The sequence below is a fragment of the Stomoxys calcitrans genome, chromosome 1 (assembly GCF_963082655.1).
Source record: "Stomoxys calcitrans chromosome 1, idStoCalc2.1, whole genome shotgun sequence".
NCBI lineage: Eukaryota > Metazoa > Arthropoda > Insecta > Diptera > Muscidae > Stomoxys > Stomoxys calcitrans.
In genome coordinates, this window is record NC_081552.1 from 84,719,288 (window position 1) to 84,738,671 (window position 19,384).

General features: G+C 38.0%; 1 protein-coding gene and 1 long non-coding RNA gene across 2 annotated transcripts in view; one reads left to right on the forward strand and one right to left on the reverse strand.

Annotated features, from left to right (window-relative positions):
• The first annotated feature begins 4,577 nt into the window (after positions 1 to 4,577).
• Positions 4,578 to 5,397, forward strand: LOC106094933 (uncharacterized). The gene is made up of 2 exons (XR_001222664.2): positions 4,578 to 4,942; positions 5,013 to 5,397. It is a non-coding gene; the product is annotated as an uncharacterized LOC106094933 (long non-coding RNA).
• LOC131998538 (uncharacterized) overlaps positions 5,316 to 19,384 on the reverse strand; it is a 229,932-nt gene continuing 215,863 nt past the window's right edge. The window contains exon 2 of the mRNA XM_059370901.1: positions 5,316 to 5,957. The gene's annotated coding sequence lies outside the window, so the exon portion shown is untranslated. The remainder of the gene's footprint in view (positions 5,958 to 19,384) is intronic.

Consider the following 19,384-nt stretch of genomic DNA (forward strand, 5'->3'; position numbering starts at 1 on the left):
TTGCTTGGGGACTTCGAATGTAATGCTGATTATCGATACAATGTAGTGCTGATTACCGATACTGGGTTATAGTCGTCGAGACTTACACTGTCAGTTTTAATATCGATGGTAGTGAGATTTTTTTGCCGAAGAATGCGAAAAGAGGAGATGCAGGGAAGTTAGTGATACCGGCATGATCGGAGTTGATTGTACCAGTCAACCTAAATGTGAAAAAGGATAGTCTGATTTTGAATAAAGAAGTTTCGAAAGGGTTTTTTTTTGGCGAATTGCTTGATACCGGCGCATGGTATTCAGCATATAAAGTTGTTGAATACAATGAATAATGCCGTTTTTTGGAAGAAATGAAGTATGAGGTACATTCTTTGAATGAATATTATATAAAGGGTGATTTTTTTGAGGTTAGGATTTTCATGCATTAGTATTTGACAGATCACGTGGGATTTCAGACATGGTGTCAAAGAGAAAGATGCTCAGTATGCTTTGACATTTCATCATGAATAGACTTATTAACGAGCAACGCTTGCAAATCATTGAATTTTATTACCAAAATCAGTGTTCGGTTCGAAGTGTGTTCATTCACCGTAACGTTGCGTCCAACAGCATCTTTGAAAAAATACGGTCCAATGATTCCACCAGCGTACAAACCACACCAAACAGTGCATTTTTCGGGATGCATGGGCAGTTCTTGAACGGCTTCTGGTTGCTCTTCACTCCAAATGCGGCAATTTTGCTTATTTACGTAGCCATTCAACCAGAAATGAGCCTCATCGCTGAACAAAATTTGTGGATAAAAAAGCGGATTTTCTGCCAACTTTTCTAGGGCCCATTCACTGAAAATGATTTGCAAGCGTTGCTCGTTAGTAAGTCTATTCATGATGAAATGTCAAAGCATACTGAGCATCTTTCTCTTTGACACCATGTCTGAAATCCCACGTGATCTGTCAAATACTAATGCATGAAAATCCTAACCTCAAAAAAATCACCCTTTATTTCAGGCTCGGAACACGGACGTCTCAGACAGACTTGCCAGGGCGAAGTAGTTTTCAACGTTGGATATGAGGTGCTCATTTCACCAGATAAATTTGCATTAGGAATCGCGTCATTTGACTGCGTTTTCCACAGAAAGTGTCTGCGTTTTCCACAGACTTTGACTGCGTTTTCCACAGAAAGTATCCTAACCTCAAAAAAATCACCCTTTATTTCAGGCTCGGAACACGGACGTCTCAGACAGACTTGCCAGGGCGAAGTAGTTTTCAACGTTGGATATGAGGTGCTCATTTCACCAGATAAATTTGCATTAGGAATCGCGTCATTTGACTGCGTTTTCCACAGAAAGTGGTCACCACTTTAAACCTGAATTTTGCCGATAATGCATTAAATGCATTATCAAGAAAAAACAAGTAAAAAGGCGTTAAGTTCGGCCGGGCCGAACTTTGGCTACCCACCATCTCGGGTATATATGTAAACAACCTTCCATCAAACTCCGGTGAAAATTTCATATCTTATGTCCCATAGCAGTTATATGGTCCGATTTGGACCAAATACTAATAAATACAAGACTTTTTTCAATTGTGTATAACAAAATACTGGTCTTTTTAGTAGCTATATCTAAAAATAAACCGATCTGAACCATATACGACACAGATATCGAAAAGTCTAACAAAGTCACTGTGTAATATTTCAGTGAAATCGGATTATAAATGCGTCTTTTATGGGGCCAAGACTTTAAATCGAGAGATCGGTCTACATGGCAGCTATATCCAAATCTGCACCGATTTGGGCTAAGTTGCAGAAAAATGTCGAAGAGTCTAATACACAAAAACCTAAAACCTAAACCGAGAGATCGGTCTATATGGCAGCTATATCCAAATCTGAACCGATCAGGGTAAAATTATAGAAAAATGTCGAACGGCCTAAGATAACTCACTGTCCCAAATTTCAGCATAATCGGATAATAAATGTGGCTTTTATGGGCCTAAGACCATAAATCGGAGGATCGGTATATATAACAGCTATATTCAAATCTGGGCCGATCTGGGCCAAATTGACGAAGGATGTCGAAGGGCCTAACACAATTCGCTGTCTTAAATTTCAACACAATCGGATAATAAATGTGGCTTTTATGGGCCTTAGACCCTAAATCGGAGGATCGGTCTATATGGCAGCTATATACAAATCTGGACCGATCTGAGCCAAATTGACGAAGGATATCGAAGGGCGTAACACAACTCGCTGTTGTTAAATTTCAACAAAATCGGATAATAAATGTGGCTTTTATGGGCACAAGACCCTTAAGCGGCCGATCGGTCTATATGGGGTCTATATCAAGATATAGTCCGATATAGCCCATCTTCAAATTTAACCTGCTTATGGACAAAAAAACAACCTGTGCAAAATTTCAGCTCAATATCTTTATTTTTAAAGACTGCAGCGTGATTTCAACAGACAGACGGACGGACATGTCTAGATCGTATTAGATTTTTACGCTGATCAAGAATATACTTTATAGGGTCGGAAATGGATATTTCGATGTGTTGCAAACGGAATGACAAAATTAATATACCCGCATCCTTCGGTGGTGGGTATAATAAGGCATCTGAAAGGAGTTCCGAGTTCCAAAATGCGTTTGATACACTTAAAATGAGACTGTTAAAACCCCCCATCCTACAATACTCTGATTTTGAAAAACCATTTTTGTTAACAACGGACGCGTCAAATTGTGTGCTGGGAAAGGCTTTGTCTCAAGGAGAGATCGGGTTAGACGTCCCGATATCATATGCCATCACTACGCTATCGAAACATGACTTGAATTCACTGGGGTATAGGCTGTTTTAGTCCGTGCCTTCACGTTAGTAGATTAACAAGTGTTACTGATCACCGGCCGCTTGTATCATTATTTGTCACAAGAATCCGTCATCAAAATTTCAACCAAATCGGATAGGAATTGCGCCCTCTAGAGGCTCAAGAAATCAAGCCCAGAGATCGGTTTATATGACAGCTGTATCAGGTTATGGACCGATTTCAACCATTTTTTGCAGAATTGTTGGAAATCATAGCAAAACACCTCATGCAACCATATCGGATAAAAATTTCGCCCTGTAGTGGCTCAAGAAGTCAAGACCCAAGATCGGTTTATATGACAGCTATATCAAAACATGGACCGCTTTGGGCCATTTACAATCCCAACCGACCTACGCTTATAAGAAGTATTTGTGTAAAATTTCAAGCAGCAAGATTTACTCCTTCGAAAGTTCGCGTGCATTCAACAGACAAACGGATGGATGGACGGACATGGCTAAATCGACATAAAATGTCATGACGATCAAGATTATATATACTTTATGCGGTCTGAGATCGATATTTCGAGGAGTTGCCAACAGAATGACAAAATTAGTATGCCCCCATCTTATGGTGGAAGGTATAAAAAAATGACAACGAACGCGAAAGAACTTTGTAGAGTTAATCTGGTCAGTGGAGCACTGAGAGCGATGACTCCTACAAGAACAGAGGAGAAACACGAAGTTTGCAGAAGAGAACTGAAAAGAGAATCGGTAATGAGGCTGTTAGCGATTATCATGAAGTTAAAAAAATCCAGATGGTCTTTTAATTTGGACCTGTATATCCCTAACGGATAAAAGAAATATGAAGAAGCTATTGTTTTTCTACAATGGGCAAATATTAATGTAGAGTTATTGAAGGATAATGTTATAGTGAAATACGCCGAAAATTCATTGGCTATCAAGGTAGCTTTGGAGAAGCTAGTATCAAAGATGCATAATCAAGTCGAATCTATCTGTCGAAAGCACGCTAACTTTCGAAGGAGTAAAGCTAGCCGCTTGAAATTTTTCATTGGCTATCAATTTTTCATTGGCTATCAAGGTAGCTTTGGAGAAGCTAGTATCAAAGATGCATAATCAAGAATATATATACTTTATGGGGTCTCAGACGAATATTTCCAGTAGTTACAAACAGAATGACGTAATTAGTATACCCCCCATCCTATGGTGGAGGGTATAAAAAGATACAAGCACTTTACAAAGGGTCTTACATATAAACCGATCTGGGATTTTGACTTCTTGAACCTCATCCGATTTGGCTGAAATTTTGTACAACGGCTTCTCTCATGACCTTCAACATCGATCAATAGCTTGATACAGCTCCCATATTAACCTATCTCCCGATTTTGCTTCTTGAGCCCCTACAAGGCGCAATTCTTATCCGAATGAACTGAAATATTACACAATGACTTCTACAATGTTCAGCATTCATTGATGGTCCAAATCAGACAATAACTTGATATAGCTCCAATAGCACAACAGTTCTTATTCAATATTCTATGTTTGTCTAAAAAGAGATACCGCGCATAGATTTCAACAAATGCGATCAATGGTGGAGGGTTTATAAGATTCGGCGTGGTCGAACTTCGCATGCTCTTACTTGTTTTTTATTAAAAGTGTGAGGGTGTAGTGCTATCGATAAGATTCATAAACTACTAAGTATACCTTGGGTTAAATCAGCTTATTAGTACTAAACAGCTGTTTAGTACAACCAATTGTTTACAAAATGAAATCTTTATTTTTAAGACATTAACTAACAAATACCTCTTTTTATTTTAGCATTTTTGAGTGCTCCCGTGGCGTTATCAAAGAGCCGGCATACAAAACAATAGGTAGGCCTGATAAACAACAACAACAAGGATTAACTCCGAACGTTACAATATCTAAAATAGGACCAGAGGGAATGAGATACCAACATTAGCCGGATTTCTGTTGCTTTACGAAGTATAATCCATAGTGGTATTGGATTTTCGCCATTTTGTGTTCTATTTCGTGATCAAGTGATGACGCATGGACAGTCATTTGAGTTACTGCAAAGACTAAATAGTCTAGATGTGGGAGAAAGGATCGATCGGGACGATCGATTACAGATAATCAGGGAAAAGGTTAAGCGTAATTTGGAGATAGCGTATGATAATAACAGTTATCGGTACAATTTGAGATCTCGTGTTACAGATTACAAAACTGGTGAGGAAATCTATAGACGAAATTTCGCTTTGAGTAATAAGGCGAACAAGTTCAATGCCAAATTAGCACCGTAATTCATCAAATGCAGGGTTATAGAGAAGATGGGAAATTGTTATAATAAAGTGGTCGATGATAAAAGTAAAACCCAGGATGACCTGTCATGGGAAAGATTTGCGACTGACGTCCTAATGAACCATGCCGTTTCCAGACATTTTTAGTTCATCAAATTGGATCAAATAGCCAAAAAAAGAGAACATTATTTGAAATCTTTAATAAAACAATTATTTTTTTTTGTAGCAGAATTGTATATTTCCAATGTAACAAATAATTAAAATTGTCTGTGTTGTGGCGGTATCGTCTGCAATTCAATATATTTTAATCGCAGAAGGGTTAATAGAATGTGGTGAAATGAGATGAAATATTGTTTTTCGTTTTTGTACCATCTTTCTCGTTGGCATTCTCTTCTGCTCTGCGGGAATTCATTCACTCACGCTGTTTTTAATACCTGCAAGTATTTTTTGGTGTCGCGAACGATTTCCCTCGATTTCAATAATGGCGATCCTCTCATTATGTTCGTTAAGTTTTATCTCCCATTCTCTCTTTACATTTCCAGATGATAGCAATATTTGTGGGAGCAGTATTGCTGAGTGAGGTGGGGGAGGTATTGGATGGGACTTATTAGAGAATGAAACATTACTGTGCATTATATGTTGTTGCATTTGTCAATACATATTTCAATTAACGAAGAATGGCAGGTAGTCAAGCAGCTGTTCTAGTTTCATTCAGTGAAAGACGGAGGATGCGTTAACCTGCTAGTATTCAGCTCCAAACACAGTGATAAATTAAGTTGACTATTGATTGATAAGACAAGCCCTGTTTCAGTAACCATAAGCATAACCATACTGATTTCTTCGATCAAGTAGGAGTTGATCACTGGAATTTAATTTGTAATTAATTAGAAAATCAAGGTAAATTAGAAGACAAGGTTAATTTAATATTAAAAAAAAAAAAAAAATATATAAATAAATAAAAATATAAAAAAAAAGATTTGTAAATCGTTATTTTTATACCCACCACCGAAGGATGAGGGTATATTCATTTTGTCATTCCGTTTGCAACACATCGAAATATCCATTTCCGACCCTATAAAGTATATATATTCTTGATCAGCGTAAAAATCTAAGACGATCTAGACATGTCCGTCCGTCTGTCCGTCTGTCTGTTGAAATCACGCTACAGCCTTTAAAAATAGAGATATTGAGCTGAAACTTTGCACAGATTCTTTTTTTGTCCATAAGCAGGTTAAGTTCGAAGATGGGCTATATCGGACTATATATTGATATAGCCCCCATATAGACCGATCGGCCGATTTAGGCTCTTAGGCCCATAAAAGCCACATTTATTATCCGATTTTGCTGAAATTTGGTACAGTGAGTTGTGTTAGGCCCTTCGATATCCTCCGTCAATTTGGCTCAGATCGGTCTAGATTTGGATATAGCTGCCATATAGACCGATCCTCAAATTTAGAGTCTTAGGCCCATAAAAGCCACATTTAATAGCCGATTTTCCTATGATTTGGGACAGTGAGTTGTATTAGGCCCTAAAACGTCCTTCGTCAATTTGGCTCAGATCGGTTCTCATTTGGATATAGCTGCCATATAGACCGATCCTCCGATTTAGGGTTATATGCCCATAAAAGCTACATTTATTATCCGATTTTGCTGAAATTTGGGACAGTGCGTTGTCTTAGGCCCTCCGACGTCCTCTGTGAATTTGGCTCAGATCGGTTCAGATTTAGATATAGCTGCCATATAGAACGATCCTCCGATTTGGGGTCTTAGGCCCATAAAACACGCATTTATTGTCCGATGTCGCCGAAATTTGGGACAGTGAGTTAAGTTAAGCCCCTTAACATACTTCTGCATTATCGCACTGATCGGTCCAGATTTGGATATAGCTGCCATATAGACCGATCTCTCGGTTTTAAGTTTTGGGGCCATAAAAAGCGCATTTATTGTCCGATGTTGCCGAAATTTGGGACAAAGAGTAAAGTTAAGCCCCTCCACATATTTCTGCTATGGGACATAAGTTATGAGTTTTGCACCGGATTTTGACGAAAGGTGGTTTACATATATAGCCGAGGTGGTGGGTATCCAAAGTTCGGCCCGGCCGAACTTAACGCCTTTTTACTTGTTCATAGTATTTAATCCTTATTTTTTTGTCGAAGTGTTTAACAAACTTTGGGGTATGGGGCGCGAAATGTTTATTGAAATAAGATTAGTTACTAAAAGAAAAGTGGAAATTATAACTTCAATCAATCCACACCGCAATACAGTAGCTTTTTGTCAACACTCTCCCAACTATAGCTGCGTTGAGAGGAGTTGTTGTATACGTAGTCGAAAGAGTATATTCAACTTTTAGCAGCTAATGAAAACATGAGTCGTAAACAAATACAGAGTTTTTATACCCACAACAATTGGATGGGGTATAATTATCCAGTCATTCCGTTTGTAGCACCTCGAAATATTCATCTAAGACCCCATAAAGTATATATATCCTTGATCGTCTCGCCATTCCGAGTTGATGTAGCCATGTCCGTCCGGGTGTCGAAATCACGATAGCGGTCGAACGCATAAAGCTGGTCACTTTAAATTTTGCACAGATACTTAATATTGATGAAGGTCGTTGGGAATTGCAGATTTGGATATAGCTCCCATATAAACCGATCTCCCAATTTGACTTCTTGATCCCCTGTAAGCCACAATTTTTGTCTGATTTGGCTAAAATTTTTACAGATAGTGCTCTGTTATGACTTCCAACAACTGTGCCGTGTACAGTCCAAATCGGTATATTACCTGCTATAGCTCCCATATAAACCGATCTCCCAATTTGATTTCTTGAGACCATGCACCCAGAGAAATTATTGGTTGGAATAAGATTATAAGAACAGAAAGATAGTAATGTCACAACAATTTCAATTGTTCGATCCATATTTTGGTTATTCCATAGTAGTTATCTTAACCACAATACAATAAATAGGGTTAAAAGAAGACGAGCATTAGCGATATATCAGTTCCATCAATCATTTCCATAAAAAATAAATTCATTTTGTTTCTGCCAATTTTATTAACAATGTTTTCTTTTCTGCAGTACCACCAAAGAGTGCTTATTACCCTATCGGTAGTTATGCTAAATGCCATACCGGAGTTCTAGTTGTTGTAGTTGTGCTAACTATCCTTCCGTCAGTTAGTACTGCATATCACATATCACAAAAGAATTCGGTAACCGAGGTTCGAGTCCCCCGGCCGGCCAAATTTTTATACCATCCACCATAGGATGGGGTATACTAATTTCGTCATTTTCTTTGTAACTCCTCGAAATATTCGTCTAAGACTCTATAAAGTACATATATTCTTGATCGTCATCGATCTATCCAAGTCCGTCCGTCTGTCGAAAGCACGCTAACTTTCGAAGGAGTAAAGCTAGCCGCTTGAAATTATTGTAGGTTGGTTGAGATTGGATCCATATTTTGATATAGCTGCCATATTGGGCCTGAGTCGGACTTTAGTTCGGAGTTGAGCACGCTTGCCCAGACTCCGAACCGCTCTCCGACTCCGGCTTAGTTCTCCGACTCCAACTTAGACTCTGACCCAGGGTCCGAGTCGAGTGCTAGATGCTAAACTTCGCAGCCTTGAATGGAACTGATGGTCAAACTATTGGATTCTTTATACCCTCGACATGCAACCAAAACCATGGCCCCGGATCGCTTATGGTATTTGGTGCATTTGAAACACTTGGAAAGTTAAAATTTTGATTTTTTCCAACTAAAATGAATACAGAATTATATAAAGATCTCCCAAATAAGAACATAATTGAATTTGCTGGCGAGTTGTGTGGACTTTCTCGAGAAACAAAGATACCTCCTTGTTAAACAGTTGCAAAAGTTATATTTTAGATTAAGAAACGTATCTTTACAATAGCGGCCCGTCCTGGATCCCGATTTGAATTAAGTTGAAAATCTAAGGTTTTTGCAACATGCAAGCCATATAGGGCGTTTAAGAAATTGAAACAGGCAAACCAATATCGTATTAATAATTTTTTAATGTTAATTTAAAACAACATTAAAATATATTATGAAATATAAGAAGTAAGAGCCTGCTAAGTTCGGCCGGACCGAATATTATAAAGCCTCAACCATGGATCGCATTTGTCGACTTCTTTGCGCGGTATACCTTTTTTGGCAAACAAAGAATAGTGAATAAGAGCTGTTATGCTATTGGAGTTACATCAAATCAAAGTCCGATTCGGACCATTAATGAATTGATGGTCCGAATCTATGGTTAACATAGAGAGACTTACAAACTTTAGAGAGACTTACAAACTTTATACGAGCAGACGGACATACTGCGTGATAGCTGCTACTTATCCATCAAATTTACGAGGAAAGAGACATCAAACAATCTTGGATCCACTTCCAAACAAAAATATAGGGAAGGTGGCACTCCTGACGGTGTAGAAGACATTCTTGCATGCCTAGGTAAGTCAGTAAAAGCTATATTTCTCCCACAAAAATTGCAAGAGTTTTGTATTTTCACACTGGAAAGTTAATGTTCGCACCAACACCACAAAACCAAAACAATAACATCAGCTGGCCTTGTTCTTCAAACATAGTGGTGATATAAAAACGATAAATCTCGATAACTTTGGAAAAAATATCGATTACGAAAAAAGCGAGTTGCCAACCACAGCAAATTTCCGTTAAAATATTTCTGGTTTCAACTTTGAAGATGCAACGTACTCCTCCAGCTAACTCCACTGCTACCCAGCAAACAATTAATGTTCAATCTGCGAAACGAAACAGAAACGAATTATCCCCAAATATTGAAACAGAAAGGGCAGTAACTCCGACTGGTCTTTCACAAATCGAACTCATAGAGCTTATTAGCAGCACAATCAATTCAAATTTGGATGAAAAGCTAAAAACTTTGTCCACAAAAGAAGACATAGAAGAAGTCAAAGTAGAAATCAACTCTATAAGTTCGGAAATAAACCAATTGAGAACTGAAAATCAGAAATTAAAAGAGGAACTTAGATATGTACGACGAGAATGCGAAGAAAACAAGAAGGACTTAATGTGGATGCACGAACATATCAAAAGCAACAAGATTTTTATCAGAGGGCTAAATAGTTCAAGTGAACCTGTAAATGAGGTGAACAACATATTAACCAATAAATTAGAACTCAAAGTGATGGCTAGATCCGTTCGGAAGATACACGAAAGAAATGGTAGAATGACTGTTGTGACAGAGTTCACATCAAGCCAAGAATCTGAGGATGTCATTCGAAATGGTAGAAAGTTAGCTGGTTCGAACATATATATAGAGCGTGATCTCATCCCTTCGAAGCAACAGTTGAAAAAGATCTCTCTATGTCTGAAGTCAAAAATAATGAAAATATCTAAGGAGCATAATATTACTGTGAGAGAAGACAAAATCAAAATAAAAAATATATGGTTTACATGGAATAAGGACCGAAAACTAGTTGCCGGAAAAAACGATGCCAAGGATGAACTACATAAGATCTACGGTGATATTATTGAAACTTTGGACACCAATTACGAGTATTTGCTATGTGAAACTCAGTCAAAAAACTAATTACAACCCCAAATACAACTTACCGAAACCTTACTGCCTTATCGTATAACGTCAATGGAATGGAAAACAAATATTTATATCCATCATTCTTCAATTTCTTAAATAAAAATGATATACTTGTATTAACAGAAACACATCTACTTGAAAATAAATTTGAAAACGTTAAGAAATATTTCCCTGGATTTGAATTGTATAATGTTCCGGCAATAAAAGTACACACGCACGGTCGTGGAATTGGTGGTATCATATTTGCAGTAAATAACACGGTTTCAAGAATGGGTATAAACCATCGAGTAATAAAACATGAAAATATAAACTGCTATCTGTTTTATTCCCAACAGGGACCAATATTTACAATCATACCTCAATATTGGAGACCCGCACAATGGTCATATGACTATAATAAAATCCGTAAACTTTTCGAAGAAAAAGATGTATTTAATCCAATTTTAATTGGGGACCTTAACTCAAGGATAGGAGAAATATCACAAGAAGTAAACGAAGTATACAGGGAATTATTCTCAGCTGGAATGAACACACGAAAATCTCGAGATAAACAAGTTAATAGAAAGGGAAATCTACTTGTAGAACTATGTACAAATAATAATATGCTCATTCTAAATGGTAGAACACGCGGAGACGAGGAAGGAAATCTTACCTTTATAAGTGGAACTGGAGCATCCGTAAATGATATTTGCGCAGTATCACAAGAAATACTAAATCTGGTAGAGGAATTTGTAGTAGAAAATAAAACGTGGTCAGACCACTTGCCAATAAAAATTCAACTCAAGTTACCTACAGAAAACACTACTAACAAAGGCCTTAATTTACTTCCTAAACGTTTATGGAATAAAAATAAAATCAGCAGGTACCATGTAGATCTCCAAGAGAATCTAAATAAGTTTATAAGCAGATCAAATGACCTTACATTGGCCGATCTTGGAAACACAATAAAAGCGTCAGTAAAACTTGAGGTACACCAAAGAGGATTTACACCAAAACAACCTTGGTATGACTTTAAATGTCACAATGCAAGAAATAGTATGTTCTCTCTGTTAAAAACTTACAAAAAAGACAACTCACTTGAGTCCAAAACACAATATTTAGAATCTGCCAAAAAATACAGATATATATGCTTAATCAGTAAACAGAACCATAACAGATATTTATTGAATACAATAAACAATGTAAGCGACTCTAAGCAGTGGTGGAGAGCAGTCAAAGTGATAAGGAACCAAACATTTCAAATAAGTCCAACAATATCATCAGAATGTTTCAAAAATCACTTTCAAGAGCTTTTAAACCCTCAACAGAATGCATTGCAAATATCTTACGCCCTAAATTTTAACACTGATCTGATTTTAGATAGTGAAATCAGTTTGGTAGAGCTAAAAAGTGTTCTTAGAAAGTTGAAGATGAATAAAGCGCCAGGAGAGGATCGAATCCCATATGAACACATTGTATATGCAACAGAAGATTTCCATAAGCAATTAGTAGTTAGATACAACAAAATTCTAAATACTGGAGATATTGATAATGCATTTAATAAGACTATAATATTCCCGATACATAAAAAAGGAAATATGTCAGAACCTTCAAATTACAGAGGAATTGCGTTTATGAACTGCTTGGCAAAAATAATGATGGGTATCCTAAACGAAAGACTATGTAAATGGGTAAATCATCATCAGGTGTTATGTGAATATCAGGCCGGATTCAGAAAAGGTTATTCCACTGTTGATAACATCTATAATCTAGCATCTATTGTGAGCCTTAAAATCAAGGAAAATAAAAAAGTATACGCATTTTTTGTGGACTTCAAAGCGGCTTTTGATAATGTTCACAGAAAATCACTTTTATACAAACTGGCTCAACTTGGTGTATCAAACAAGTTCGTAAAACTGATTCAGAATATATATGACAACACAGAATATGCGGTTTGGACAGGAGAGGAACTTTCGGAATATTTTGGAACTGATTCGGGTGTTAAACAGGGATGCCTATTATCGCCAATGCTATTCTCTCTATATATAAATGATCTACATGAACACTTAGAAGGTGGAATATACATCAAAAATTTGAACATAAGACTTTTGCTATATGCAGACGACATTGTTATCCTAGCAGATGATATACATATACTGCAAACCATGATCTTAAACCTCGAAAACTACTGCAGAATGTGGAACTTACAAGTCAATATGAGCAAGTCTGAAATACTCATATTCAGAAAGGGAGGAAGGCTTAGCGCAAGAGAGAAATGGATGTATAATGGAAATGAGATTAGAATTGTAAACGAGTATAAATATCTAGGCGTCACATTTACACCAAAGCTATCATTTTTAAAGCATGTAGAAAATCGCACAAACCAGTCAAAGATGGCAATAAATACCACATGGACTAACTTTCTGGGAAAAAAAGATGTCAATATTCCCATGAAATGGAAAATCTACCAGGCCGTTTGCAGGGCAATACAAACATATTCTGCTCAAGTATGGGGATTTGCTCACTTTGACGAGGTTGATAAACTACAACGTTATTTTTTGAAGAAAATACTGAAGGTGCCCTGTTTTGCTCCTAACTACGCACTCATGCTCGAGACCGCGGTTGAAAGTTGCCATTTATATACACTAAATCTACATCTACAATACATACACCAAATAATGCACAAATATCAAGAAACTCGTTTACCAAGAAAGCTAACTAATTTATTACTGCAAGAAGAAGGATTTTGGGTATCAGATATTAAAAGAACTGCACAACGATTAAACGTACAATGGCCAAATACCACGAATGAATATGAGTGGAATTTATTCAGCACATGCTTGGTTAATAGTGAACGACATTATATCTTTTATGAAAACTTGAAGTTAAAATATCAAAGCCAATCTAGAATATACAAACATTTAGATTATAGAATGGGAGAAATGTACTTTACTGATTCTTACTCTAGCGATCAAATTTCCTGGGTCTTTAAGGCAAGATGTGGATTGATCAACCTGAATGCCAACAGATTTAATGCAGAAAACGAGGAAAGAAAATGTTCTATGTGCAACCTTAATCGAGATGAAACATTACTGCACTTTCTTGGAGAGTGTCCTGTTTTGAGAGAATTTAGAATTACAATATTCCAATCTGCTGTGCTATCTGAGGAAACCATGATCAACATCTTAGACGGCCGTGAACCTGACAATTGGCGACAGCTAATTTCATACTTAAAAACATGTTTATCCTACAGGAAATTTCTAGTAAATGAGTACAACTCCGTATAGAAGGCATGAAAAGTTATATATATGACAGACGGCTTATAACAGAGCCATTGTCTATTAATACCTTACTTTCTTTTTTTACCAAACTGTAATTACAGATCAGCAATCTATTGTAATGTAAAGAAATATGTTGGTGAATAAAGAAATTATTATTATTAAAAAAAAAACATTGTAGAAGTCATTGTGTAATATTTCAGTTCATCGGGATAAGAATCGCGTCGTTTAGGGGCTCAAGAAGAAAAATCGGGAGATCGGTTTACATGGGAGCTGTATCGAGCTATAGATCGATTCAGACCATAATGGACACGTATGTTGAAGGTCATGAGAGAAGCCGTTGTAGACATTTTTGCCAAATCGGATAAGAATAGTGCAGTCTAGAGGCTCAAGAAGTCAAGATCCCAGATCGGTTTATATGGCAGATTTGTAAGGATATGTACCGATTTGCGCCATACTAATCACAGTTATTGAAAGTCATAACAAAACACCTCATGCACAATTTCTGCCAAATCAGATGAGAATTGCACCCTCCAGCGGCTCAAGAACTCAAAATCCAAGATCGGTTTATATGGCAGCTATACCAGGTTATAAACCAATTTGAATCATACTTAGCATAGTTGTTGGAAGTAATACCAAAACACCACGTGCAAAATTACAGCCAAATCGGGTAAGAATTGTGAAGAAGCTCCAGAAGTCAAGACCCCAGATCGGTTTATATGACAGCTATATCAGGTTATGCACCGATTTAGACCATACTTAGCACAGTTATTGGAAGTGATAATTTCAGTCAAATCAAGTGAGAATTGCGCCCTCTAGAGTCTCAAGAAGTCAAGACCCAAGATCGATTGATATTGGCATAAACTTTGGTTGCCTGTCATCATTTATAAACCCATAGCAGCTATATCCAAATATAGACCGATCTCCGAATTAAGTCCACTGTGTCAAATTGCAGCGAAATGGAGTAATAAACGTGATTTTACTCTCCCAAGAACTTAAATTGGGAGATCGGTATATAGGCTATGTATATGCAAATATAGCCCGATCCTGACCATACTCGGTACGAATGTGGAAGGACCTAGCAGAACTCATTGCGCTAAATTTCTGCCAAATCAGCTAATAAATTCACCTTGGGCCTAAAACTTAAACCGGGATTTCGGTATATATGGCAGTTAAGTCCAAATCTGGACCGATCTGGTCAGTATTGAACGGCTAATTTTAAGAAAATCGGATAATAAAAACGCTTGTTATAGACCCAAGACCCTAAATTGGGAGATCGGTCTATTTGGCAGTTATATCGAAATATAGACCGATTTAAACCATACTACGTACGAATTTCGAAGGGCCTAACGAAAATCATTGTGCCCTTTCCAGCAAAATCTTTTAAAAAATTCATCTTTTATGGGCCTAAAACCCTAAATCTGGAGACCGGTATATGACAGCTATATACACACCTGCACTGATCTGGGCCGTATTGAAGACAGATGTCATGGAGCGTTACACCACTCGCTTTACCAAGTTACTGAGAAATGCGTCTTTTATTGGTCTAAACCTGGACCGATCTAGCTCGCTGTCCCAAATTTCACCGAAATCGGACAAATAATGAGCCTTTTAAGGGGCCCAAGACTTTAATCGGGAGATCGTTTTATATGGCAGCCATATCAAAATCTGCACCGATCTGGGCAAAAGTAAACAAGGCTGTTGAAGAGCCGAACATAAATCACTGCCCCAAATTTCAGCGAAATCGGACAATAAATGAGCCTTTTATGGACCCAAGACCTTAAATCGAGAGATCTGTCTTAATAGCGGCTATATCCAAATCTGGGCCGTATTGAGCAAAGATGTTGAGTGGCCTTACATAACTCACTGTCCGAAATTTCGACTATATTTCGGGGGCTATGTCAGGACATAGCCCATCTTCACACTAAACACGCCTATGGACAAAAAAAGATCTGTGCAAATTAACAGTTCTGTATCTATTTTTAAAGACTGTAGACAGTCAGACAGGCGGACGGACATGGCTAGACCGTCTTATATTATTACGACTATCAAGAATATATATACTATATAGGTTCGGAAATGGATATTCCGATGCGTTTGCAAACGATATGATAAAATTCATATACATCTATCCTGACCAACTGTCCGTAGTCATATACTTACGTTAATTTAAAATGAAATCGGTTTTTATTATAAACTAGCTGACCCGGGCCCTCTCCGATCCGCCTTCTTTTACTTTATATGGAACAAAATATTTATTTTCGACAATTAAATATCTTTTAGTGAAATACCATGCAAACTTGAGTAACAGTTTAACAATATAGGTGCCTTTATCTGAATCCCACATGATCTTTATTGGTCTACAAATTTAAGTTTGGATGTAAGGTGTACTCCATTCTTATAATACTTTATTTCAGCCCGATATTCTCATGATGTCTGATTTAGTGGTGTTTTCGGGGAAGAGGTAGTTCCCCAAATACTTGGCCCTGAAAAAATGTCAGCATCGTGCTCTTCTCTTAAATACCATTTATTTGAACCCCATATTGTCATTGTTTTAAGAGGAGTTTACAGGATGAGGCGTCCCCCAAACACATGGCCCCAAAATAAGTTATCAAATTCGTTTTCTAATCTCAAATACCTTTCATTTGAGCCACATAATGGCATGGTCGAAAAATTTTTACACGTTGGGGGGTGTTTTGGGAAAGAGGTGATGCCCTAAATACATGGTCCTACATTTGGTATCAAATTCGTATTCTACTCCTTTGAGCCCCATATTGCGATGGTCACTAAAAATTGCTGTTTGTGGGGTATTTTGGGAAAGGGGTAGACCCCCAGAAAATTGGTCCCGAAAATGGGTATCAATTCTTGCTCTACCCTCCAATACCTTTCATTTAAGCTCCACATTGATATGGTCGGTAAATATGCCCGATTTAGGGGTGTTTTGGGGATTGGGGTGGTCCCGCAAACACTAAGCCCGGAAAAAATATCAGCAACGTACTCTATTCTCAAATATCTATATATCATTTATTTGAACCCCTATTGCCATTGACCTCAAAATTGGATGTCAAATTCGTTTTCTAATCTCATTTACACTCCTTATTGCTAAAGTCAGCAAATATGTCCGATTTGGGGTATTGGCCCTAAAAACTATGAATATTTAGTTCCACTCTCTTTAAGACCCAAATTGTCTTGGTGAGCAAATACGTCCTATTTGGAGGATGTTATGGTGGTGGGACGTCTGCTAGACAGTTTGCCCCTAATGTTGATATCAGATACGTGGTCTACTCCAACATACCTTTAATTTGAGCCCCATATTTCCATTGTCGGCAAATAAGACCGGCTTGGGGGGTGTTTAGGGGGATGGTCGGCCACTCAGTGAGTTGGCCTTGAAAATATATACCGGATTCGTGTTCAACTTTAAAAACCCTCTTATTTGACCCTCAATTGCAACAGTCAGAAAGTACTTACTATTTGGGTGGTGTTATGGGATTGGGGTGGCTCCATCGACACTCTTCCCGAACATTGATATCAAATTCGCGCTTTACTCCTAAAGACATTTAATTTGAGCCCGATATTGCTATGGTCGTAAATTTGTACCCTTTGGGGGATGTTTTTGTGAGAGGCGGTCCCCCAAACACTTGGTCTCATATTTGGATATCAGATTCGTACTCTACTCTCAAATACCTTTTATTTAAGCCCCATATGCTCATGGTCGGTAATTATGTCCGATTTAGGGGTGTTTTGGGGCTTGGGGTGGTCTCCCTAGCACTTGGTCCGACAATTGGATATCAGATACGTTTTCTTATCCTAAATACCTTTCATTTGAGTCCCATATTGCGATGGTCACTAAAAAATTGCTGTTTGTGGGGTATTTTGGGAAAGGGGTGGACCCCCAGAAAAGTGCTCCCACATTTGGATATCAGATTCGTATTCTACTCGCAAATATCTTTCATTTAAGTCCCATATTGCCATGGTCGGTAGATATGTCCGATTTAGGGGTGTTTTGGGGTTTGGGGTGGTCCCCCTAGCACTTGGTCCGACAATTGGATATCAGATACGTTTTCCTATCCTAAATACCTCTCATTTGAGTCCCATATTGTCGTGATTGATCTAAATATATGTTTGGTAGGTTTCAGGGTGGGGCAGCCCCCCTAGGTACCCGATCCGAAATTTGGATACTAAATTTTTATTTCTAGGGTACTATATGAGAGCGCACAAAATTTCGCATAAATCGCACCACCAATCTCCGAGATCTGGCGTTTCTGAAAATTAAGGTAAGAGGGAGGGTCCGCCCCCTTTCAGATATCAAAGAATGTAGTACCCTATTTTCACCACGGGATCATTATGCACCATCTGTGAAAATTTCAAGAAAATCGGCACTTTCTAGGGGTCCACCCCTTTCCCAAGACACCCCCCAAGCAGGACTTAGTTACTGACCATGAGAATATGGGGCTTAAATAAAAGGTAATTGAATGTGGAATACGAATCTGATATCCAAATATGGGACCAAGGGTTTGGGGGGCCACCTCTCCCAAAGGGACAAATTTACGACCATAGCAATATGGGGCTCAAATAAAAGGTCTTTGGGAGTAAAGCACGAATCTGATATCAGTTTTCGGGAAAAGTGTCTATGGGGCCACCCCACAACACGAATCCGATATATTTTCAAGGCCACCTCACTGAGTGGCCGCCCATGCTCCAAAACACCCCCAAGCAGGTCATGTTTGCTAACTATGGAAATATAGGGCTCAAATACAGGTATGTAGGAATAGACCACGTATCTGATATCAACAATAGGGACCAACTGTCTAGGGGACGTCCCACCACATTACAACCCCCAAATAGGACATATTTGCCCACCAAGACAATTTTGGTCTTAAAGAGAGTGGAACTAAATATTTATAGTTTTTAGGGCCAATACCCAAACCGGACATATTGGCTTACTTTTGAAATAAGGAGTTATAATGAGATTAGAAAACGAATTTGATATCCAATTTTGAGGGCAATGGCAATATGGGGTTCAAATAAATGATATATAGATATATGAGAATAGAGCACGTTGCTGATATATTTTCCGGGCTTAATGTTTGGGGGACCAAACCAATTCCCAAAATACCCATAAATCGGGCATATACCGACCATATCAATGTGGAGCTTAAATGAAAGGTATTGGAGGGTAGAGCAAGAATTGATACCCATTTTCGGGACCAATTTTCTGGGGGTCTATCCCTTTCCCAAAATACCCCACAAGCAGCAATTTTTTATTGACCATCGCAATTTGGGGCTCAAATAAAAGTATTTGGGAGTAGAATATGTATTTGATATCCGAATGTAGGACTGTGTATTTAGGGCATCACCCCTTCCCCAAAACACCCCCCAAAGGGTACACATTTTTCGACCATGCCAATATGTGGCTCAAATGAAAGGTATTTGAGATTAGAAA